Raw genomic sequence first — 26,649 nt, 5'->3', positions numbered from 1 at the left:
TTTATTCTGGCTTCTGCCTCCTGCCTTTCCAGTCTGATCAAGGATCTCAGCCCAAACGTTGACTCTTTATTCCCCTTCGTAGATGCTTCCTGACTTCCTCTAGCATTTTGTATGTGCTAGTCTGGATTTCCAGCATCTGCAGAATCTCTTGTGTCGGTGATGGATGGATTCAGTTGAGGGGGTAGGAGGCAGGTGAGATCAGGAATGATGTCAGAAGCTGGGAGGTGATAGGTGTAAGACACAAAGAGCGGTAGATGATGTGATCTAAGAGGAGAGGATGGTGTAAAATGAAGTAGGTGGAGTGTGCAACCAGTGAGGTATGTGGGGTGGGGAACAATGGAATAAAAGAAAGAAGGTGGGATGGGGAAACAGTGGGAGCAATGTGTAGTGATAGGTAGAGGGAGAGGAGGAAGATTGGGCGATGGGAGCCAGTTTGATCAGGAGGCGAGAAGGAAGAAAAATAAAGGAAAGGGGACAGAGGGAGAGAGGCTACCGGTCATTGAGAATTTAAAGTTTGTGCTGCCAGGTCAGAGTCTGAAGTATTGTTCCTCTGTTTTTACTTTGGTTATGACCTGGCAGTGAAGGAGGCCGAGGACGGATATGACAATGTGGGAATGGGAAGTGGACTGAAATGGCTGGCAACCAGGAGATCCGTGGCAGACAGTTCCAAAGGCTGTGCTGAGCACTGAATGCAAATTTCACCATCAGTGCCTGCTCTCACTAAGTGATGGCTCCCAAGATATCTCCACATACAAAATTACTTGGTTTAATTAACCTTTCCAACCTCTGTGAAAAGCACACTGTTCCTCATTGAATGCATGAGCATCAAAAGGCCACTCCATTCTCTTTATACAGCGAGTGCCTATTAAGCACGCAGCTGGTTACACTGTCACAGAATTTGTGCTATTCATTGCTTGGGTCTTCCATACTGCTGCTAGAAGCAAAACTGTTCTGTCCAGCGTAACAAGTGCCACACCTGCCCTTACACTTCCTCCCTCACCACCATTCAGGGCTCCAGACAGTCCTTCCAGGTGAGGCGACACTTCACCTGTGAGTCTGCTGGTGTGATATACTGTGTCCAGTGCTCCTGGTGTGGCCTTCTATATATTGGTGGGACCCGACACAAATTGGGAGACTGCTTCGCTGAACACCTACGCTCTGTCCACCAGAGGAAGCAGGATCTTCCAATGGCCACACATTTTAATCCCACGTCCCATTCCCATTCCGATATGTCAATCCATGGCCTCCTCTACTGTTTAGATGAAGCCACACTCAGGTTGGAGGAACAACACCTTATATTCCGTCTGGGTAGCCTCCAACCTGATGGCATGAACACTGATTTCTCTAACTTCTGTTATTGCCCCTCCTCCCCTTCTTACCCCATCCCTAATTATCTATGTCTGTCTGTCTATCTATCTATCTATCTATCTATCTATCTATTTATTTCCCTTTTTTTCCTCTTTTTTTCTCTCTCTCTTTCCCTCTCACAATAACTCCTTGCCTGTTCTCCATCTTCCTCTGGCGCTCCCCTCCCCCTTTCTTTCTTCCAAGGCCTTCCGTCCCATGATACTCCCCCTTCTCCAGTCTTGTATCCCTTTTGCCAATCAACTTCCCAGCTCTTGGCTTCATCCCTCCCCCTCCTGTTTTCTCCTATCATTTTGGGTCCCCCCCACTTTCAAATCTCTTACTATCTCTTTTTTCCGTTAGTCTTGACGAAGGGTCTCGATCTGAAACGTCAACGGTACTTCTTCCTATAGATGCTGCCTGGCCTGCTGCGTTCCACCAGCATTTTGTGTGTTGCTGTCCAGTACTGACAGATTTTCCCTCCATCATTACTGCTGGGGTATATTGAATCTGGAACCTCCACACTGATGGTGTTCTGATTTGCCATGGCCTATTCTTGCTATGAATATTATCTCACTTTTTTTTTTCTGTGGTTGCTCCTCCAACCCAAAATCTTAATATTACTTTGCATTAGTCTTCATTAAACCTAAATCATTGCTCACTCCAGACATAAAAGGAGTATGGTTGATTGTGTCTGACCGTAACCCTCTTGACACTAGGGCTAGTAAGCCATGAGTTACCAGGTGTTACCCTTGAGAGAAGGGAATTGTGGTAATAAAATTCATGATTAGAATTGGGGACCTGAGGAAAAGGGAGCTTGCAGATCATGTGTCAATACTATCACAAGACAATATTGGCCTGTGAGGCAATGATCCCTGAACCCCCAGTGCTTCTGAGATCAGGATTACCCGCCATACTACCTCAACCCATTGAAAAGATACCGTCAAAGCAGTGTCCACAGAATTCTCCAATGTAGAGGCAGGAGAAAGAAACCAAAGTCAACCCAGGCCAACAACTAGCACTCAGTCAGTTTGATGAGCAGATTTCATCATTCATATGACTGACAAAACACTTCCGAAAGAACTGGTCCATACCATGCTCAAGTCATAGAGCACTGGACCAGGTCCTTTGGCTCAACAGGTCCATGCCAATCAAAATAACCATCTAAGTTTGTTCCATTTGCCCATGTTTGACCCATAGCTCTCTAAACCTTTCCTATCAGTGTCTTGTAGCTCTGTCAAAGTAAGAGATTCCAAGGTGGACAAGGAAGTTCTCAAAGCCTTATTTAGAAAGAAATTTAACATCTCTCTTGAATCCTTGGAAACCCCTAATTCATGAAAAAAATTATAATATGATTGCTGTAAGAGAGAATTCAATGGTCAGTGTAGACCAATTGGACTGAAAAGTGTTTCCCTGCTGTATGACTCTCTGATTACATAGTGAAGAAGGAATGCGTAGGGTGTTACTGAGTGTCCATGCAGCGAGACCCCATAGAAATCCAGCATTAATGTGCATCACACATACTCACCACCCGCTCATCCCATCAGCCACCTCCCCTGGAAGAGTCTGCAATTCCTACAATGGCCTTATCAGTTATCTTGGAATGCCAAAACCAACATGGAAGCAAGCTATCTCCAATCCCAAGAGACTGGTTAAGAAGAAGAATAACGGAAGTAGATTTTTGCACTTGTACTTTAGTTACCAATTATAACTTTACGATGCCAACATCAACGTGGGAGCAATTTATCTTCGATCCCAAGAGACTGGCTAAGAAGAGCAATAATAGAAGCAGACTTTTGGACTTATACTTTATAACCTTACAATGATTGTTATGTTTTCTGTTGTCTTAGTCATAATCAAAGAACATCATAACTTTTGCATAAAAATTGCATACTGTCTGTTAACAAATGCCCTTTCTTGGAACCAGTGCCATCTCTAAAAGGATTTCCCCAAGGAATTACAACAAATAGTTTGGCCATTACTAAGATTTTCCTTCAATAATTGATGTTAGGTAACTAAACTGTGCCAGCTGGTAAGTTTTGTCTCTATGACTTTAGTTTAAATAAGGAGGAATTCTATTTTTGAATACCCAAGAAGAGAGACAGATTAAGGCATTTGGATGGGAAATTGTTGCTGGGGATCACAGAAGATTGATCACGGCTAGCAAACGTTATATATGTTAATGCCCCTAGAATCTGGAGTTAGTTCAATATTGTTCACATTTCCATGAGCATTCAGGAGAAGTGGCAAATGAGGATGGGGATATGATCAGAATTGGAATCACTCTGGAGTGAAAAGTGATCAAAATTATCACAGTTTTGCTGTACTGGGGTAGTGATTAGGGTTGTGCTGGTTAGTTCAAGAACTGACTAGTTGAAGGGAAGTATCTGTTCTTGAACTTAGTTGTAGTGGATTTCAGCGTTCTGTACGTCCTCCCCAGTGGTAGCTGTGGTAAGATGGCATGGTCGAGATTGTGGGGTTTTTTGATGATACGGTATTGCCGTCTTGAGACAGTCCCTCACATACAGTATATGTAATACTTTTGGAATAAACACAAAACGTTGGAAGAATGCAGCAGGCCAGGCAGCATCTGTGGAAATGAGGAAATAGTCAACGTTTCAGACCAAGACCTTTCATTAGGACTAGAAAGGAGATAATGAGAGCCTTCCTTACCAATACTGATGAAGGGTTTCAGCCCGATACAGCAACTGTTTACTTTTTTCCATAGATGCTGCCTGATCTGCTGAGATCCTCTGGCATTTTATGTGCATTGCTTTGGATTTCCAGCATCTGCAGGTTTTCTCGTGTTTGAATAAATGTGATTTTAAGCTAAAATTTTAAACAACAAAAAAACAATTAAGGATTTTTAAAAACAGAATTTAAAGCACTATTTATTTTCTTGAAGTTAGATTCCGTACTTGTAACACTACTTTTTTAGGTTTGATTTTGAGTTGGTTCGGAGTAATTAGTATGCAGTTTAAAAACTTTCTTATTCCTGATTTCCCAAGGCTTATCATTTTCATCAGACTTTATAATGAGGATAATAGGTAATTAGCTAAAGGTCACGCCAAATCACCCTATTCTGTGTTGATTGTGTCTGTGATGACTGCTGTAGTGCCCATTGTGAGGAGCAGGCCATCTTTGACAGCGACTTTTGGTTTTAACTTTACATACACAGGTTCCATCCATGTTCCCAGTAACTATAAACCTCAAGCAAGTTGTGGAACAGCTGCTTTTACATTATTATATTTATTTTCTCTTAATGTTAGATTTGAATGGGGTGTCAATCACAGGATTACTTTGAAGTCAGGTTTTCATTCCTCATTTCCTCTCAGGTTGTGTTGTAGTTGAAAGGGGCCCCCAGCTGGGAAAAGATCACAATATGACAGAGATTGCATGAGTTTACAGGAACACTGCATGAGTGCCATCATAAAAAGACATATAGCCAACATATTTACCCACTTACTGCCATCTTTTACAAGAATTCAGTACATGCTACCATGTCCCTGCTGTTCCACACACCTACCACTCTCTGTGTGAAAAATCTAGCTCCTACGTTCCTTCTATACTTTGTTCCAGTCACCTTAAAGTGATGTTCCCTTGCATTAGCTATTTCCACTCTGGGAAAACCGTGGCACCATGGTAGCGTAGTGGTTATCACGATGCTATTACAGCTCGGGGCTTTGGAGTTCAGAGTTCAATCCCATGTCGTCTCTAAGGACAAACAAGAGAAGACTTGCAGATGCTGGAAATCTGAGCAGCACAAACAAAATGCTGGAGGAGCTCAGCAGGCCAGGCAGCATCTGTGGAAAACAGTAAACAGTTGACGTTGTTTCGGGTCAAAACCCTTCATCGGGTTTTGTGCGTGGCTGAAGCTGCCTGTTGGGGTCTTCTTGTCAGAATAAGACCCGATTTCAGCCTCGCTTGAACATTAGATCTGCCCCAAATAAATTGATCATTGTTATTGAAGCATATTTGAATGATTGTGAGAATGTGGCAAGTGTGCATGCGGCCGATTGATCACACTATCCACTGTTGTTCTTGCTTCGTACATAGTTGTAGCTCAGTGCTAAAACATTTCAAACACTGGAAAACTACAGATGTACCATGGAGAGCATTCGGATGGGCTGCATCACTGTCTGGTATGGGGGGTGGGCGTGTGGGGGGGGGGCTACTGCACAGGTTGGAAGAAAACTGCAGAGAGCGGTAAAATTAGTCAGCTCCATCATAGATAGCAGCCTCTTTAGTACCCAAGACATCTTCAAGGAGCAATGCTTCAGAAAGGCGGCACCTATCCCATCACCCAGGATATGCCCTCTTTTCATTGTTACTGTCATGTAGGAGGTGCAGAAGCCTGAAGGTACACACTCAGAGATTCAGGAATAGCTTCTTGCCCTCTACCACCCGATTCTAAATGGACATTGAACTCACGAACACTACCTCACTACTTTATTTTCTTTCATTTTTTGCACTGCTTATTTTAAGTTAACTTTTTAATATACATAAATATACTTAATGTAATTCGGTTTTTTTCTATACTTATCATCTTATCATGTATAGTACTGCTGCTGCAAAGTTAACAAATTTCATGACATATGCTAGTGATATTAAACCTGATTCTGATTCTGGTTTAAGAGACTGAGGTTGGGAAACTCTGGCTTCATCTGGAGGTGACTCACACTCCCCTCACTTCCCTGCACCCTCGAGAGGGAAGGTTTTGCTTGCCCTTTTTCAAATGGCCAGTGATTATGATAAGATCTGCAGGGAACTGGGGTTATGACCGATCGCTGCTCTCTGTGTCTTAGCAGAGTGGCTCATAGATCAGGAGGATTCAAACTCACTTACACTGCATTGAAGAAGCAGTTTTCTTGATGAGAAATTATTACCATGATAGAAAATGTCTCAGCACTGATCTTCCATTGATTAATTGGTGGCTCATAAATATGCATCAAGGAAGCCGGGGAACACTGAATTTTAAAGAACTTCATCTCTGCCTGTACGATTGCTCAGGAAATAAATTATTAAGAGCTCAGTTGCTCTTTTCAGTTTAACCACAGGACACATGTATGGTTGGAACTTCAAAATCAAATGATTAATTAAATCTGTATAGTGTTTTTACCTGACCCTTAAAGGATCTGATCCTAGCCTTGACTGTTGATATTTTACTCAGTGGCCACTTTATTAGGTACAGGAATGGCACCCAGTCTGGTCTTCTGCTGCTGTAGCCCGTCCACTGCAAGGTCCAATCTCAACGTGTTGTGTATTCAGAGATGCTCTTTTGCACACCAGTATATTAACAGCTGGTTATTTGAGTTACTCTTGCCTTCCTGTCAGCTTGAGCCAGTCTGGACACTGTCCTCTGTTGTCTCTCGTTAACAAGGCACCTTGACCCACAGAAATGCCGCTCATAGGGTGTGTTTTTTTTAGTTTTTAACACCATTCTCTGTAAACTCTAGAAGCTGTTGTGTGAGAAAATTGTAGAAGATCAGCAGTTTCTGAGATACGCAAATCACCCGACCTGACAGCCACAATCACTCCATGGCCAGACTCAGTCAGATCACATTTCTTCCCCATTCTGATGTTTGGTCTGAAAATTAACTGAACCGCTTGACTATGTCTGCATGCTTTTAGATAGATAGATATACTTTTATTAATCCTGAGGGAAATTTGGTTTTGTTACAGCCGCACCAACCAAGAATAGAGCGTAAATATAGCAATACAAAAAACCCCAGCAATCAAACACCAAAATGCAAACTATTCCAGATGGAAAATAAGTCCAGGACCAGTCTATTGGCTCAGGGTGTCTGACCCTCCACGGGAGGAGCTGCACGTTCGATGGCCACAGGCAGGAACGATCTCCCGTGCCGCCAAGTGTTGTATCACGGTGGAATGTGGCCGAAGTCCAACAGTAAAAAGTTCAATATCCAGTCTGCAAACACATTCCTCGATCGTAATATACCCCGGATTGCACCATCCGTTGTTAACCAGATCAGTAAGCAGCCAACTCCTTTACGCTTACCGCTCTCAGTGCACTTCCGGTCAGTCTCTCTTGTCTCAACCCGGTCCTCTTTCCTCGGCTTTGTGATCCCCCTCTGTGTGTTTTCCTCCGGATTTCGGCAGGGGTGTCCACCGCTCTGTTAGCTAAGCTGGCCGGGATTTGCTGGTCCGTGGAATACACAATGCGACCTTGCTTCTGTCCCGTGTGTCGGGATGTAACCATTTCCAGCACTAAAGAAAACCCAAATAAAACTCTCTCTACCAGCATGTTAGAGAGGGTGCAGCTTCGACGTGTTACCGTGAGAAAAAAAAAACAAAAAAATAACGTAAATTAAAAAGTAAGAAGAAGAAAGTAAAAGAATAGATCGGAACGGCTGTACCAGGCTGCATGCATGACCAGCGCATGTGCGCTGACATGCGTTGAGTTGCTGCCATGTATTTGACTGATTAGATATTTGCATTAATGAGCAGGTGTATCTAAGAAAGTAGCCACTGGGTGTAACTATATCTGGCACCACAAAGTGAGAGTCCTCCAACAGTGAGCCTGAGTTCTGAATCGCACTTTATTAAATATTATCTAGGCATTGAATGTGGGTGGCATGGTAGCCTGGCAGTTAGCACCATTACGTACCTTACAGCAATCACCACTCAGGGTTCAATTCCTGCTGCTGTCTGTAAGGAGTTTTTACCTTCTTCCCTTGACTACCTGGGGTTCGCTTGGGTGCACCAGTTTCCTCCCACATTCCAAAGACGTACAGATTAAGAGTAGTGAGTTGTGGGCATTCTATATTGGCACTGGAAGTGTAGCAGCATTTTTGGGCTGCCCATGCTGATTTGATTTGAATCAAGCAATGCATTTCATTGTATACTTCAATATTTCAATGTACATGTGACAAGTGAAACTAGTCCTTGTATGACAGAGAATTATTTCTGCCTTAAAATGTGATCATCTGATGGTTATGTATGATATGATGTTCCCTTAATAATTTATATGCAATATCGCTGCAGTATTATTGAATCATGCACTTAAACCAAAGGCACTTTTGGCTTATACCTTGCTAAGTACAAGCCATGGAGATGTCACCTTTCATGACCGTTGGTTGTCCCAAATGGAGGAAGTACAGAAGTCTTTTCGCGGCTTTGGTGTCAGGAAGCAGCAGGCAAGTGCCACACAACAAATACCCAAAACAAAATGTGTTAATTCAAAGTTAATTTGTTTAATTGGTGCTTGTGACAAACTTAGGAGAAATATCCTGTATTTATCACAAGGATCTTATGTGTCAATTATTTTCCAAAAATGTACTTTATTCATAAAGTGTACCAAAATACAGCCAGTCTTAACTTTATGCAACACACAGAAGTTGCTGGGGGAACTCAGCTGGCTAGGCAGCATCTATGGAAAAGAATAAACAGTCGATGTTTCGGGCTGAGACCCTTCATCAAGACTGTAAAAAAGATGAGAGGTTAGAGCAAAATGAAGGTAACGGGAAACTGGGAGGGGGCGGGATGAAGTAAAGAGCTGGGAAGCTGATAGATGAAAGAAATAAAGGGCTGAAGAAGGAAGAATCTGATAGGAGAGGGTAGAAGACCATGGAAGAAAGGAAAGGGGAAGGAGCACCAGAGGGAGGAGATGGGCAGGTAGGGAAATAAGGTCAGAGAGGAAAATGGGAATGGTGAAGGGTGGGGGGCAATTACCAGAATGTTCGAGAAATCAGTTCATGTCATCAGGTTGGAGGCTACCCAGACGGAATATAAGGTGTTGCTCCTCCAACCTGAGTGTGGCTTCATCATGGCAGTAGAGGAGGCCAAGGACTGACATGCCAGAATGGGAACGGGAAGTAGAATTGATGTGGGTGGCCACCAGGAGACCCTGCTTTTTCTTGCAGACAGAGCGTAGGTGCTTGGCGAAGCGGTCTCCTAATCTATGTCGGGTCTCACTGCTATACCTAGATTATGTCCCTTCCCCAAAAGGCCTTTGTGATGGTGGCTCTGAGTTTCCCTACATCCCTCAACATGTACTCCTGTATCTTGGACAGTGCTTGCCAGCAGTATTCCGTCACGGAATTGTCCATTCGTCCCTCCCCACTAATCTCCCTCCCGGCACTTATCCCTGCAAATGGCCTAACTGCTACGCCTGTGCATTTACTTCCTCCCTCACCTCCATTCAGGGACCCAAAGAGTCCTTCCAGGTGAGGCAACACTTCACCTGTGAATTTGCTGGGATCACCTCTTCTGTCCGCTGCTTCCCAACAATGGTGAGACCTGACATAGATTGGGGGACTGCTTCGCTTAGCACCACCACTCCATCTACCAAAAGCGGAACTTCCCGGTGGCCGAACATTTTAATTCCAATTCCCATTCCAACATGTTGATCCATGGCCTTCTCTTGTATCATGATGAGGCCACCCTCAGGGTGGAGGAGCCACACTTTGTGTTCCATCTGGGTAGCCTCCAACCTGATGGTATGACTATCAATTTCTCTTCCTGGTTAAAAAAAAAAATTCCCTCCTCTACCCCTCTTCTTCCATTTTCCCACTCTGGCCTTTTGCCTCTTCTTACTTGCCTAGTACTTCCTCGTGAGTCCCCTCCTCCTCCCTTTTCTCCTATGGTCCACTCTCCTCTCCCATCAGCTTCCTTATTCTCCAGCCAACCTTTCCCACCCACCTGGCCTCACCTATCACCTTCTGGCTAGCCTCTTTCCCCTCCCACCGTCTTTTTATTCTGGCATCATCCCCCTTCATGGAGAACGGTTTCGGCCTGAAACTTCGAGTGTTTATTCATTTCCACAATGCTGCCTGACCTGCTGAATTCCTCCAGTATTTTGTGTGTATTTCTTCATAGATGTCACCATATACTGGAAGACCATCAAGTGTCAAATTTAAGTGGAGAGAGGAAGCCTTGGTTTTACTGTCTCATTACTGTCAATGGGTTGAGTGTGTCTAAGCCCTGTCTTGAGAGTCCACGTGGTTATTCAGTAAGCTAGTGACTTGTCCAGATGGTCTGACCCTTAAGCATACCTAAACCTCAGCATGGTACGGGAGTGACAATTAGATTATAGCTTGTACTTTCTAACAGTTTGCTCTGTTGCTCCATTTATCCGTACATTGCAATAGTCATTATCATTGCAAATAAATTAGATCCTTTGGGGGGAAGTGTTAAACTAGGCTCCCATCTGCTAGCTTGTAACTGCAAAACTTGCATGACCAAGTTACGGTAGCAAATTGAGATTAATTTGTTTTCAAGAACTGTTTAGCATTCTTCTGAGTCTTCTGAAATTTTGAGTAGCATGTCCTCACCCATTGCCTTTGTTGTACTCATCCATGTTTTTCCAAAGCCTCAGTGGGGTCCCTTCTCCCTACTTCTGTAAAGTTCCCAATTCTGCAATGTTATGGTTTCCCACTTTTCTGGTTCTGACCATATCAAGATCCAACTTCAGTTGTTCCATGATTAGTGGCTATGCCTTTAGTTGCCCAATTCCCTCCAAATACCCTTTTGCAGAAGGAATAAAGGCATAGACTATTTCCTAAATGGGGAGAAAATTTAGAAAATCAGAACTCGGTAGTCCTTGTGTAGGGTTCCCGAAAAGTTAACTTGCAGGGTGAATTTGTGGTGAGGAAGACAGATGCAATGTTAACATGCATTTCAAGAGGACTAGATGATAAAAGCAAGGATGTAATGATGAGGCTTTAGAAGGCATTGGTCAGACTGCACATAAATTACTGTAAGCAGGTTTGGTCCCTTATTTAAGAAAAGATGTGCTGGCATTGGAGAGGGTCCAGAGGAGGTTCGTAAGAATGATTCTGGGTTAACTTATGAGGAGATTTTGATGGCTTTGGGCCTGTACTTGATGGAGTTTTGAAGAATGAGTAGGAATCTATTGAAGCCTGTTGAATATTGAAGAGTCTAGATAGAGTGGATGTGGTGAGGATACTTCCTATAGTGGGAGAATCTAGAACAAGAGGGCACACCCTCAGAATAGAGGGATGTCCCTTTAGAACAGAGACTTGGAATTTCTTTTGCTAGAGGGTGGTTAATCTGTAGCATTCATAACCAAGGACAGCTGTGGAGGTCATGTCACTGAGTATATTTAAAAATGGAGTTTGACAGGTTCTTGATTAGTTAGGGTATTGAAGGTTATGATGAGAAGGCAGGAGAATGGGGTTAAGAGGAATAAGAAATCAGCCATTATGGAATGGTAGAGCTGACTCGATGGGTCAAATTCTGCTCTTATGTCTTAAGGTCTAATTTCTCTTTCCTTCAAGATATTCCTATCTTTTTGATCCAACCTTTGACTATCTGCCCTGCCACCTTCTTATGCGGCTTGATCACAGTTCTTTTTTAACCCTCCTATGAAACATCTTGGGATGTTTTGCTTCATTAAAGTCAAAATACATTAAGGAAAATAATTGCCATCTCACATGGAAAATTTGTCTGGGTTAGGTGGAATTGCCATCTCACTTCATTTTTCACATCTGATTTTGAGTAGGCAAAAGCAGCCTTGTATTTACTGTTGTATTACTGTCAATAGGTTGAGTGTCTAAGAGTCTATGTGGTTATTCAGTGAGCAAGTGAATTGACTGGATGGTCTGACCCCCAAGCATACCTAACCTCAGCATCTGATCTCCTCTAGTTTACAGATTTGGTCCAAACCCTTTTCCGCAGTCTTTTGCTTATGCCTCCAGATTCCTTCTGACTCTTTAATAAGCAGGCCACTTCCTTGGGTGGACTAGCAGCTCCAAAGTGGAATAAAACCAAGACTGCAGAGGTCTTTACTGAATTCATTTGTATTTTCCTGCCATTTTTCTGTTCAGTCCGTGTTGTACTGGGCAAATAGGCTGCCTTCAAATTACAGAGAGGTTCTAGGGAATGAACCTCATGGTGTGATGTAATAGTTGTACTGTCGGTATTTCTTTGGCAGATGGTACACGTTTCAATCCACAGCACACTTTAGTTTGTGCTCTGTGGTCAGTGTATCTGGTGCCCACTTGAATGTGATCCTTGGCAGAGAGGACTAGTTTTATCGCCAAGAAGTTGAATATCAATGATGATCTTGATCATTGTGAGTTTAACAAGAGCTTAACTGTTCAACATCTTTATCTTATTTCTTTTGCCATCCTACAACATACCATTAGTTGTCTTCTCAGCTGCTGACCTATCCTACTTGATAACATCTACTAATAATGTATAAGATATTGAATAGTGCTGTGGGAGCATCTTCACCACTTAGACTGTAATTGACCAAGAAGGCATCACTCCTTCACCTTAGAATATAGAACATAGAACATTACAGCACAGTGTAGGCCCTTCGGCCCATGATGTTGTGTTGACCTTTTAACATCATGCGACATGAATCTGACCCTTCACTCCTACATAACTCTTAATTTTTCTATCATCTATGTGCCAATCTAAGAGTTGCTTCAATGCTACCAATGTATCTTCCTTTACCACCACTCCATGTGGCATGTTCCATGCACACAGCTCTGTGTGTAAAGAACTTGCCTTTGACAACCCCCCTATACTTTCCTCCAATCACTTTAAAATGGTGCCTCCTTGTATTGGCCATTTTCACCCTGGGGGAAAAAATATCTCTGGCTATCCACTCGATCTGTGCCTCTTATCATCCTGTAACATCAGTCAAGTGATGTACAATACAGAATGCATGCTGACCTTGGAAATGTTTGTGGAAATGTCCATTGCTGATAACCTTTCTATGTAAGGTTTAAACTCAGAGTATTAATCCCTGTCTCGCAGTTCCATTTCCTAAACACAAGAAATTATACAGATGCTGGAAATCTTGAGTCGAACACACAACATGCTGGAGGTACTCGGCCGGGCAGCATCTAAGGAGGTGAACGTTTTGGGCTGTGGCTCTCCTTCATGAGGACTGGAAAGGAAGGGAGCCGAAGCCAGAATAGGAGGGTGAGGATGGGGACGAAGTACAAACTTGCACGGGCTAGGTGAGACCAGATGAGGGGAAAGGTGGGTGGATGTGGGAGAGGGGATGATGTGAGAATCTGGGAGCTGATGGGTGGAAGGAGGAAGAGCACCAGAGGGAGGTGATAGGCAGGTGAGGAGAAGAGAAGGGGTACGGAGGGATCTAGAATGGGGAATAGAAAAACAGAGAAGGGAGAGGAGGGAGAAATTACTGGAAGTTTGAGAAATCAATGTTCATGCCATCAGAGAGAAACTGAGGTGTTGTTTCTCCAACTTGTCATTGTATTAGAGGAGGCCATGGACAGACACGTCAGAATGGGAATTGGAAGTCAAGATAAATGTGTACCCACTGGGAGATCCCGCCTTTTTCCTCTACACCTATCCCTTCCTAGCTTCATACTTCATCCCCCTCCCCTACCCACACATCTTCTCCCTCACCTGCTCTCACCAATCACCTGCCAACAGGTATTTCTTCCACTTCCCCCACCTCCTTGTTCTGGCTTCTACCCCCTTCCTTTCCTTTCCCAATGAAGGGTCTCACTCTGAAACACTGATAGCTTATTTCTGTCCCTTGGTGCTGCCCAATCTGCTGTGTTCCTCTAGCATTGTGTGTGCGTTGCACTCAGCTTCATTTCCTCTTTTGTCCTTAAAAGTTAACTTCCAATTTTGTTCATCTTTTTTGAATTAATGTAATTTAGTTGGAGTTTCTTTTGGGAAAAGCCATCTCCAGAAATGTGTCGAGTTTGAGTTTAATGAATACTCAGGTTGTCGTGGCTTTCAGGAGCCTGTGCTCTCTGCATCACGATTGAATCACCTGGAGGCATCCTGGATTTGTTGCTGACCTTTCCTTTAAATATGCACTTGGCGTTCTGTGTATCTGAGACACCATCGGGAATCGCTGAAGCTAAATGTGCAAATGCTGCCCTGATAACCACCAGATGAAATTCAGAGATAAAACCATCAATTATTTCACTTACCATTGATTGACATTTTACATTTCCTTTCAGTCACAACTTTTGATAGCTTTCTGGCTCTTTCCACTTGGCACAAGTTCAAAAAAAGTTTAAGGATCAAAGTGAATTTATTATCTAAGTATGCACTGTATATGCCACCATATTCGTTTTCTTGCAGGCATTCATAGAGCACAATCATAGTAGAAATACAATAGATTCATTGAAAAACTACACACAAATAAAGGCTAACAAACATTAAGTGTGCTAAAGAAGACAATCTGTGCAAATACAAATAAATGACCATATCTATCTATCCATCTTAATTTCTCTCTATCTCATCTCTGTCTCTCTCTCCACTTGAAAGTGAGTTCATAGGTTGTCAAATCATTTCAGTGTTGAGGTGAGTGTGAAGTTATCCACATTGGATCAGGAGACTAATAGTTGAATGCTAATAACTGCTCTTGCACCTGGTGGTGTGGATCCTAAAGCTCCTGTAGCTCCTGCCCAATGGCAGCAGCGAGAAGACAGCAAGGGGGTTGAATTGACCTACTATTACCTCAGGGCATCTAGAGTCCTGGTAGCCAGCTTGTCTGCAATTTGATTTTACTACCCTAGAAGGACCAACAGCCGTGGAGCTATAACACTTTGCTGATGGGGCAAGAGAATGTTTAAGTTCTCTTTGAGAATTTTTATATTCTTAATCGTGGAGCATTGAGGTGGCTTAACAACACAACACACCAACCAAACTTACAAGAGGTCACAGCTGAGCATCTTGTGAAATATCTGTTACAGAGAATCCCTAGTTTTGATCTCACATATAAGTTATGGTCATCTCCAAACCGCTCACCTGTAGATGATGGTAAATGCAAACAATAAGTGCATTTAGAAATTTTGAGCATCTCCAGGTTGTTACTGTGACCAGGAGTGGCCTCTGGAATCTTTTAGAGACATTGAAAACAAGTCCTTTGGCCCAACCTGTCCATGCCGACCATGGGTCTAGATGCAAGATGGCCCCACTTTCCCATATTTGCCCCATATTCCTCTAAACCTCTCTTGTCAATGTACTTATCCTAATGCCTTATAAGTGTTGCTATTGTACCTAGCTAATTCACTTTCTCTGGCAGCTCATTCCATATATGCACCATCTCCTGTGTGAAAAGGTTTCCCGTCTGGTCCATTTAAATCTTTGTCTCTTAGTTCTGTCCTCTTGATTTTACCATGGCCATTCACCTTATCTAAACCTCTCATGATTTTATACACCACTGTAAGTTCACGCCTCTAGTTCCCATGTTCCAAGAAGTAAAGTCCTGTCCTGCCCAACCTCTCCCTATAACAGAGGCCCTTGAACCATCCTCATAAATCTTCTCTGTAAGTTTTCCCATTTAATGATGTCTTTGCGATGTGAATCAAATTTGTAATCCATAGTTGCAAAAAAGGAAACAGTCTATCACACTTTAGCATATAAAATAGGTGGAGCCTGAGTTTCATTCTTTAGTAACTTTTTTATTGGCTTCAAGCCTGCTGAGTGCACATGTCTGCAAGTACAGCTCCTGCAGAGAGCAATCACAATTAAGTCTGCCAGAGGCCACAACAGACACACAAACCCCTGAAAGCACCGTGCCCTCTGCTTGCTTAGAAAAGAACAACCATCGATTAACCCAACCCAACCTAACCTAAGTTAACTTCCAGTTTGAATTTTGCATGCTGAATTTATGAGTTTTAAGGACTGTTGAGTGACCTTGTTGACACCTTGCACATTGCTAACAAGAAGGTTCATGTGTGCACTCAGAGATTAAATTCAACCTAATACAGCCAACTTATGAAGAAATACTCGGTTTTGCATCAGATCTGAGCCCAAAAATTAAAAGCCTTGATTCATTTGTTGAATGATATACCCATGGAGGGCTGTGTGGGAGGGAAGGGTTAGATTGATCTTGGAGAAGGTTAAACATTATGGGCCGAATGGCCTGCACTGTTCAATGTTCAATTATGTTCCCCTATCTCCAAAAGTGAATTCAATATTATTTAAAATAATATTTCAAATATGCAGGAGATTTATAACAAATCGAGTGTCTGACCTCAACTTGAGGCAGTACAGGAATTTTGATGCCCATTGTCTGGTTGACAGTGTCCTCAGAATAACGTGTCCAGTGGCAATGGAAGATGACTGAGAAAATCCTGTACTGCTTTAAAAACAATAGTATATTTAAATGAACAAGAGCAACACACAAAATGCAAGAGGAACTCTGCAGGTCCAGCAGCATCTATGGAGGGGAATAAACAGTTGATATTTCGGGCTGAGACCCCTCATCAGGCCTAGAAAGGAAAGGGGAAGAAGCTGAAGTGAGAAGGTGGGGAGTGGGGGGGGGGTGTGGGTACAAGCCGGCTTGTTATAGGTGAAACCGATTGAGGGTGAAGATGGGTGGGGGAGGGGGGATAAAGTGAGAAGCTGCGAGATGATAGTTGGTAAAGGGCTGAAGAAGAAAGAATCTGACAGAAGAGGACAGCGGACCATGGGAGAAAAGGAAGGAGGAGGGGCACCAGCTGGAGGTGATGGGCAAGTGAGGAGAAGGAGTAAGAAGGGAGCCAGAACTGGGAATGGAACAAGAAAGATGGGAGAGGGGAAGAAATTATTGGCATTTAGGGAGATCAATACTCATGCTTTCAGGTTAGAGGGTACTCAGATGTTGCTCCTCCAACCTCAGAGAGAAGTGGAGGAGGCCATGGACCAACATGTCTGAATGGGAAGTAGTCAAATGAATTCATGGGGGAAGCATTTCAGGTACTGTCTTCATTTTATGGAACAGACACATTTGAGAGTTTGCGATCTGTGAACTGCGGTCTAAGACGACAACTAAAACTCCTTCCACTATAGCATTCTGGAAATAAGCCTGACACAACTGATTCTGCAGATGCTGTTGGAAATAAACTCTAGATATCACCCATTGGATGGGGCAACATAGCACCAACATTTTAGGGTGCGTTGCAAGGCAAGGTTAATTGTCTGTGGAGGAGACTAGAGTATCAGCAGATGGGAGCAGGTCTTTAGCATATGAAAAGCTTTTTCTTGAGTTTCACTCCGTTTCCATACTATTTCATGGCAATTACTGCAAAGGACCTGAGAGGTTTGCTGGATTTTCCAAGAATTTATAATAATAATTCAAAGATCCTGATGATTTGTCTTCAGTTCTTACCTTATTGCCCATTACATTGTTGGTGTTTAGGGAACAATGAAGGTTCTATATCTCTGGTGGCGTTCAGGGCTTCCTTCATAGTCAGTAGCTTCCTCTCAGTTTTCACTACTGTCGGTTATGCAGGTCCCAGCTGGTGATTAGGAATACGATCACACTCAGATGTAGGGGGATACTTCATTGTTGTTTCCGTAAAAAAATTGTTTTACCTGTCAGGGTAGTTAGCCCTTCAGTTCCCACCACCATGAGACTTGCCTGTAAACCTTGTGCTGCCTTCCTGTAAGTTCTCTTGTGGACCTGCTCTACCGAGTGGTCAGGATGAACTGCTGGGAGGCAGGAAAGTTGTGCAGAAGGGTTGGGAGTTCCATCACACTTAGTATGGCCTCTACCCTTTAACCTGTTTGACATGGGTGACCCTACCAAGAGCCAAACACATAAAGCCCTGGCTCTAGCCCACATAGCTCTCCAGGTTATTGCGGCACACAAGCCTCCAAACCTCTACAAGGTTGTGGTCCTCTTTTATGTCCTTAGTTCTAGAAATGAGATTAAGTTCCAGTGACAGGACTAGATTAATAGTTTGTGATCTCCACAAATCCTGATAACATATTAACACTTTCCTAATGGTTACTGCCATTCACAAAAGTTCACAGGTTCAGTTATTTTCTCTCAGAGATGGAGTAGTCTGTTAATTTCTGTCTCTAACTTTTGTTTCTTTGCACAAAGGAATAACCTTTACTTGAAGGACTATGGTAGAGTGATTGAGTCTACAGGAGTTTTCATTTGGCTGCCCTTCAGTGTGCTAACCTCAGTTTGAAAACCCCATAATGCCCTCAACGCTTTCTTTATGTTCCAGTCTCAGCTATTTTATTGTGATGAACTTATTTCGATCAACCTCTTTCTAACAGGTTTAGAGCTTTCATACCATTGCTGGTTAGATATTTAGTGTGGTCCATCAGCATCAGGTGAATGATTCCACCTTTATTGAGATAGCCTATTTGTCAGTGACTATTGCAAATACTATCTCATTGTACAAGCCTTCCTTTACATCGAGAGAATGGTAGAAACTTCAGGAAGTTTTGAACATTACTTTTTTCATCTTATTTTATTTACTTTCCTTTCTGGTTATTTCTCCAAGCTCTGGAGATGTGACCTATCAAGCCACATTTCTCCTTCTGTCATGAGCCAGTACTCGGAAGACATATGTTTCTCTCCATGGTGTTAATAGTCTTTGTTTATCTTTTAAAAACAGAGCTTGGTTTGCTCCAGAACAGTGTGCATTGCCATGTGACGAGCGTGCATGCTGTTACATGGAACAGCTGGTCTCACTTGCACTATTCCCTGATTTGAATTGCCAATTCCATCATTCAGTGTGTTTGCGAAGGTCACATTCACATAAGAGCATACGATGTAGGAACAGAATCAGGCCATTTGGCTTATCAAATCTACTCCTCCATTCCATTATGGCCAATTTATTATCCTTCTCAACTCTATTCTCCTGCCTTCTCCCCAAAAACTTTAATATCCTGACCAATTAAGAACCTATCAACCTCTGCTTTACGTATTCACAATGACTGGGCTTCTACAGCTGTCTGTGGCAATGAATTCTATAGATTCACCACCCTCTGGCAAAAAAGGGTGACCTGCAGGCTAGCGGAGAGGAGTACCTTATGCCTTCTTTGGCAGAGACGTATTTCCACCCCACCACCCAGTGGCCATAATTATCATCTTGTAATAACTTTCTCAACTTGGCTGCATCATAGCCACTTGTTTTACTTGGTTTTCACAATGGTGAATCGAACTTCATAACCTTTGCACCATTTTGCTTGATTTTAGATTGAAGTAAGATTTTAAGATGTTTTACTAACATCCTCATAACCAGATGTCTCTGGGCTTGGTAAGTTTCCATTAAATGTTATTTAACAGCTTGCATCATACTTATCAGGGAAGATTACTGTGTACTTTCATCATTAGTAACAATGAAATTGAAAAGTATTTTGCAATGTTCCTCCGATTCCTGGGTTTGAGAGTGAGACTGATGTTGCAGCTCTCTTCGGTTGGACATTTTTCTTTAGTTTAAAAAAAAATTAGTTTTATTTGTCACATGTACATGGATACATATGATGAAATGTGTTGCTTGATACAATGAATATCATGGCCCAAATATGTACTGGGGCAGTCTGTAAGTGTCACCATGTTTCCCACGCCTACATAGAAAGCCCACAACTTACTAACCCTAACCACACATCTTCAGAATGCGGAAGGAAACCAGGAAACCCGGAGGAAACCTACGTGGTCATAGGGAGAATGTACAAGCTCCTTACAGACAATGGTAGGAATTGAACCCCAATCGCTGGATGATAGTCACTGGTGCTGTAAAGCGTTACATGAATTGCTACACTACCGTGCCATCCTATCACATTTGATGAAAGTTGTTAAACTTTTTGTCTCTCCTCTAGCTCTTCACTTTTGGGAAAAACTTGACCCACTTGACTCAGGAAAGAGATCTTTATTACCTATATGCCATATTTTAAAATATATTTAAAAATCTATTTCAAAGTACACATATAGTTAATGAGAAGTAGCAGAGAGTTGTTGACACAGTTCAGCACTTTAGAGAAGCCAGCTTCCCCTCCGCAGACTTCTTGCTGCCTCAGTAAAGTAGCCGACATAATCAAAGACTTCTCCCACTCTGGTCATTCTCCCTTTACCCCACCTCCTATTGGGCAGAAGATGCAAAAAACTGAAAGTGTATACCACCAAGCTCAAGGCCAGTTTCTATCCTCTGTTTTAAAACTATTGAATGGTTCCTAGAAGAATAAAATAGACTCTTGACTGCTCAATCTACCTCATTATGATCTTACACATTTTGTAAGGCTGTATTGCACTTCCTCTGTATACTGTTGCAACTTATTTCACGTTATGTTATTGTTTTCCATTGTATTACTTCAGTGCACTGTTGTGAAGAAAATTTTTCACTTACCTCTGTGTATGTGACAATAAACCAGTTTACCAATTTACCAAAATGATGCTGGATGGTTATTGCCAATAAGTCCATTAAGTGTTTATATCTGCAAACAAAGTTGTCAGGGTGAACTTAAAATGACATCTGTCTTTGACTAAAACAGTGATACAAGATAAGGTGAAAAAACATCATGAGAATCATTATCAATTAAATACATTTAACTTGTATATAAAATATATTTTACAATACACATGTTACTTTATACATTATGTACATTGTGCCTCTCCAAATATAATTTAACATCTGTGTTAAATTCTTTGTTGCTATACTACATAGTCAGAAAGAGAGAGAAAGAGAGAGAAAGAGAGAGTGAGCGAGCAAGAGAGTGAGAGAAGTGAGATAGAAATAGATAGAGATATAGATAGATGTGGTATGGGGCGCCACGATAGCGTAGCGCAATGCTGTTACAGTGTGGGACGTACCTATAGGAATCCGTTAGTCTCATGAGACCATGGATTTTTGCCTTGGAAGGTTTCCAGGGCGCAGGCCTGGGCAAGGTTGCATGGAAGACCAGCAGTTGCCCATGCTGCAAGTCTCCCCTCTCCACGCCACCGATGTTGTCCAAGGGAAGAGCATTAGGACCCATACAGCTTGGCACCGGTGTCATCGCAGAGCAATGTGTGGTTAAGTGCCTTGCTCAAGGACACGCACACTGCCTCAGCCAAGGCTCGAACTAGCGACCTTCAAATCACTAGACGAACGCCTTAACCACTTGGCCACATGCCAACAGGGACGTACCAGCGTTTGCATTAAAATACTTGCTTCAAATGTAAGGAGTTTTACATTTTCCCCATGACTGTTTTGGTTTCGTTCCACATGCTGAAGGTATACCGGTCAGTAGATTAATTGGCATTGGAAATTGTCCATTGGTTAGGCTACTGTTAAATAGGTGGGTTGCTGGGCAGTCTGGCTTGTTGGATTGGAAGGCCCTGTTCCGTGCTGTATCTTTAAATAATAAAAATAACCAAAAAAAGTGTTAAAGAAAATGCATTGCCTTTGAAGTCATGATTTAACTTGAGCACCTTGCTTATCCTGAGTAAGAGTCTCGACCTAAAACATCCACTGTTTATTCATTTCCATAGATGCTGCCTGACCTGCTGAATTCCTCCAGCATTTCGAATGTGCTGCTGGTTATATCAGAGCTCAGAACCTCCCAGTAAAAAAAAAAGCATGAGTTCTTCTTCAAAATAAATCTCTTCTAAGTCTAAGAAAAAAAAGATGAAGTTCACAGCTTGTTTTTCAGGAGCAGTGAATGGTATTTCCCCACTTTAAGAACATGGTTACCAATCACAATCTCCATTCAATCCGTTGATGGCATTAAATTATTTCCTCCCATTTCACAGATAGTTTATCACCTTGGCATGAGGTTATGAACTGATTATGATTCAGGGAGCAAGGTTTCAGTAGAACATTATTTCAACAATGTTTGGCAAGATGCCACTTAAAGATGAAAGTGCCATTTTCTGCCAAGCATACTTTGAATGATATTAACTTTGTCCAACCATTATGGAGTAAACTAGATGGTGTAAACAACACGACACTGAACTGTAAGTCAAATTGGTAGACTACAGACCTGGACAATTGGTGATCAGCCACTCCAGATCACTCAGTGTAATCTGAATATTGGAGACAAAAATTGAGCAACCAAACCAGTGTAGGTCAATGAAATGCCCAGAGAGAGATATGTGCAGAGCATGGAGCCATTTGGTTTTATTCTGTCTCCTGCCATATGGGCCAAGTGCAGACAAATGGGATTAGGTCATGAAGGAACAAACAGAAGAAAATTTGCAATGCTGGAAATCCAAAGCAACACACACAAACTGCTGGAGGGACTCAGCAGGCCAGGTAGCATCTATAGAAAGCATCTCAGTTCGAAATGTTGACTGTTTACGTTTTTCCACAGATGTTGCCTGGCCTTCTGAGGTCTTCCAGCATTTTGTGTGTGTTGCTTTAGGTCATGAAGAAGACTTGCCTGGCATGAATGAGTTGGAGCAAAGGGCTTATTTCCGTGCTGTAATACTCTAGAGCTCCATGAACCTACTCAATATTAAAACCTTTCATTATGGCACATTATTAAGCATGCCTTTGCACTGTTTGATTTTATCTCTAAAACAAAACGCTCCTCTTGTGGATCTCTCAAGTAAGAATAGAAGCTGCTGGAGACAATCAGCAGTTCAGGATGGTTATTCAAGTAAAAGGGCATCCTTCTCTGTGGATGCTCTCTGAACCGGTTGGAATCTCCAACAGTTTTTATTTTGCTGTCTGCGTTTGACCCTGTCTGCCTGGCTGAAATCAGCTAGGAGCCCATCAGTTCCCACCACCACGAGACTTGCCTGTAAACCTCGTGTTGCCTTCCTGTAAGTTCTCCTGTGGACCTGTTCTACCAAGTGGTCAGGATGAGCTGCTGGGAGGCAGGAGAGTTGTGCAGAGGGATTGGGAGTTCCATCACAACCCTACAGCCATCTGAACCACAATGTAAGGGTCTGTTGCTTTGAGTCTAGAGCTGTCATCTCCTGCTTACCAATACCTCAACATCAGCCTGTTCCTGTTTCCCAAGCTCCTTTGTGAAGTTGACTGGGACTCAATGTGCAATGGGTGGTCCTGCACACTGTAGACCTGTAGACATAGGCATAGGACTTATAAGTCTATGACTGGCTCTTCCATTAGTCATTATCAAGGTTTGGATTAAATATTGGCTGCTCCTAAACGTCCCCAAGACGATGTCAATGTGCACTAAGCTTTCTTGCTTAAAACTTTGGACCAGAACTATCTTGTCCCTGCCCCTATTTTGGATTTACCTTCTGTGCCTGCCAATGTCCTGAAGATGATGTTGTTTCATGAAGCAGAGCAAGCAGTAAGAAAGCCGTCGGTTGCAGGTCCTGAGACCCCTTTCCTAGCCTGTCCTTGTGATCTTTCGATAATCAGAAGGCAGTTCTCATTGTTTCTGATGATCGTACACGTCCTTAAACAGTTGAATTAATTTCAGCAATTTATTTAATTTTCATTTGAATAATGCATTTATCTAAAATATTTTCACCTTTGGAAAATTAGAAGCATTAATTTTTAAAAATTAATTCTAATGTTTTACTTACCTTTAAATGAAGGTAAGTGCGGCCGCGCTTAGTGCACCAGCTATGGCTGCCATCAAAGTGGCAGGCTGACTACAGAAGGGTCTGGCCCTGCAGCTCAGTACATTACACTACTGCCAGTGGATTGTCTAGCAGCAGGGCAGACCTTCATACGTCCTGCCAGTGTGTTCTGTACTTCTTGTTTGGAGAGTAGAGTGCAGAAATCCCAGCTGTCCAAATGTATGCAATGAGGCTAGCTGCCAACTTTATATTAGTTAAAAATCAGCACAGCCCAGCTATCATATCACAGTAACACACACCATCCTGAGACGAAACTGTAAAGCCATTGGTTTGTCATGGTTGAGCTTAATTCCTGGAACTCCCTAAGAAGGAAAATTAGCATGTCCCAGTTGACCCTGACCAATTTTCATAGATGCACCGTAGAAAGCATCCTATCCAGATGTATCACAGCTTGGTATACTAACTGCTGGGCCCAAGATGGCAAGAAACTGCAGAGAGCTCTGGACACAGCTCAATCCGTCACGAAAACCAGCCTCCCTCCACTGGAGTTGGTTTACACTTCCTGTTGTCTTGACAAAAGCAGCCAATCTAATCAAAGAACTCCATTGGGCCGCAGATAGAAAAGCCTGAGTGCAAGGACTAAGCTCAAGGACAGCTTCTATTCCGCAGTTATAAAACTCTTGAACAGACCACTTGTGTGACGAAAGTGAGCTCTTGACCTCACCGTCTACCTTGTCATGGCCCTTTGTACCTTATTGTCTACCTGCATTTTACTTTCTCTTTAATTGTAACACCACAGCCTGCATTCTGTTATTGCATTTCTACCTCCATGTACTGGGGTCCTCCAAGAAGACCACAGCTTTGTCATAGGGTTTGGAGGCTTGCTTACCTCAACGACCTGGAGAGCTTTGTTGGCTGGAGTCAGGGCCTTGTGCTTGGCCTCTTGGTAGGCTCCCCATGCCAAACAGGTCAAAGGGTAGAGGCCAGATGAGGAGTGGTCCACTGGACCTCCAGGTTTGGGGTTCAGCTCAGGGCTAACAACCCTGACTGGTAAAAAAAAATGTTATGGAAACAGCAAAGAAGAATCCTTTTATATCTGTGCGTGACAGTATTCCTGAGTCTCCATCCGGGATTTGCATGATTGATCGTAGTGAAAACTGAAAGGAAGTTCTTGGCATGATGAAGGAAGCCCTGTACACTGCCAAGGACAGTCAAAGATGGAGGACCTTCATTGCTGCCCCATGTGCCAATAGCATAACAAGCAGTAATTAACTAAATAAGTACCGGGGTGTGTACCTACTTGCAACCAGAGAAATGGGTTAGAGCTTGGTGTCCATTGGATTCTAAAGATGAGCAAGCTGCCCTAAAGTGGAGCTAGTGGGACTCATACCCCAGTGAGATAAGGACATGCCTGTTCTGACATCTCAATTCAGCTCCAGTGGACTGAGATCAATAGTGAGACCAACAACCAGGAAGGGAGTTGTTCAATGCTTTGTTGAGAGTGAAGGGCATGATAAGGTACAAAAGAAATCATGGTCATCCCCTGTGATCAAGGAAGTCCCCAGTTTTGAGGATTACTCATATCACTGGACCCGGGGTTCTGAGGGCAAGAGAGTGGAACAGCCGCTGAGCAATAGTTTTTCCACTCTCCTGCACAGGTTTCACTGTTATCGTTGGACATAGTCAATCAACCACCTCAATGTACTTAAGATTTGAAACGGTGAGAGTGATGGAACGCTTTGTCATGGGTGAAGGCAGAGGCTGATACATTCAAGACATTTAAGAAACATTTAAGAAGATAGTAGAATTGAGGGCTACGTAGCGGGGAAGGGTTAGATTGATCATAGAGTGGGTTTAAATGTCAGGTCAACATCGTGAGTGAAGAGTTTGTACTATGCTGTAATGTTCTATGTTCTGTGAAATGATCTGTTTGGATGAGATGCAAACCAAAGATTTTCACTGCATTTCAGTATATATGACAATAATGAACCAGTTGCCAACAGTGGGTGCCCCTTTACAAGAAGAGCTGCAGTGTTCAAGAAGGTAACTCACCACTATCCCCTGAAACATGATTAAGGATGGGTAATAAACGTTGTTTTTTCCCGTAAGGCCCATGTCGTAAACATGAATATTAAAATGTTTTCTCTGTCCACATCAAGGATCCAGAATCAATGATTTTCATTAAATTTATTGGGTCTGCAGCCTTTCATTATTCAAATTCCTGAAATTGTAACGAAAGCAAATGATGCTTTTGAAAAGCACTTTAAGAATTGATTCTGCTGAAGTTAGTTGTAGCCTGTCAAATCCAATTGCATGCTATTATAATTGGGTCACTAACTAATAAAAAGCACTCTTTATTAAAAGTGCTGAGTGCACATGCTACCTTGGGAGTTCTCTCAACTACTACCCTTCAGAAAAGCACTGTTCTCCATTATCTCACTTAATGCCATGATTTTGTTTGAGCAGGGAATATTGGGCACTCAGCAAAGAAAAATTGAAGTGAATATTCTGTTTCTAAGTATGGTATTTGTCCACACAACCTGGACAGATTTCAGATGAAGATGGATAAGACCACAAGACATAGGAGCAGAATTAGAGCATTTGGCTATTAGCAAGTAAGAAAGAGAGAGGGTGGTAGTGTGCAGGGATACGGCCTCTCACTATTGATGCATCTGTTGAGCTGAAAGGCCTTTATCTAATATAATCCTTTCACTCTTTCAACATTTCAATCTCTCTGTCATCAGTGTTAGTGCTTTTGGAGAGGAGGAATGTAACAGGACATTACTGAAAGTTCAAACTAAATTTATTATCAAAGAATGTATGTGTCACCATATACAACTATGAGATTCAGTTTCTTGTGGGGATTCATACTAGAACAAAGAAATACAAGACAATTAATGAAAAAAGGCAGCTATGAATTTAAGAATTAACAGGCATGGTTTATTCTTGCAGATAATTATTTTTTATTATGAATAAAGTTTATTTTGATATTAAACAAATGAGTGTCTATGTTCTCAGTTCTCTGGTCCAAGGCTGTCAAATTAAGATGAGAGACTACAGATGCTAGAATATGAAGCAACGAGCAATGTGATGGAGGAACTCAATGGGTCGAGCAGCAT

At 42.5% G+C, this 26,649-nt stretch overlaps 1 protein-coding gene and 1 long non-coding RNA gene across 10 annotated transcripts in view; one reads left to right on the top strand and one right to left on the bottom strand.

Moving 5' to 3' along the window:
- kcnma1a (potassium large conductance calcium-activated channel, subfamily M, alpha member 1a) overlaps positions 1-26,649 on the top strand; it is a 953,094-nt gene that overhangs the window by 316,437 nt on the left and 610,008 nt on the right. The gene's annotated exons all lie outside the window — the stretch shown is intronic.
- Positions 4,609-23,694, bottom strand: LOC140211852 (uncharacterized). Its single transcript, XR_011889602.1, has 3 exons — positions 23,534-23,694; positions 20,400-20,487; positions 4,609-4,708 (listed from the first exon to the last, which is right to left on the bottom strand). It is a non-coding gene; the product is annotated as an uncharacterized lncRNA (long non-coding RNA).

This window comes from Mobula birostris, chromosome 18 (assembly GCF_030028105.1).
Source record: "Mobula birostris isolate sMobBir1 chromosome 18, sMobBir1.hap1, whole genome shotgun sequence".
NCBI lineage: Eukaryota > Metazoa > Chordata > Chondrichthyes > Myliobatiformes > Myliobatidae > Mobula > Mobula birostris.
This window is presented reverse-complemented; position numbering and strand designations above follow the sequence as displayed.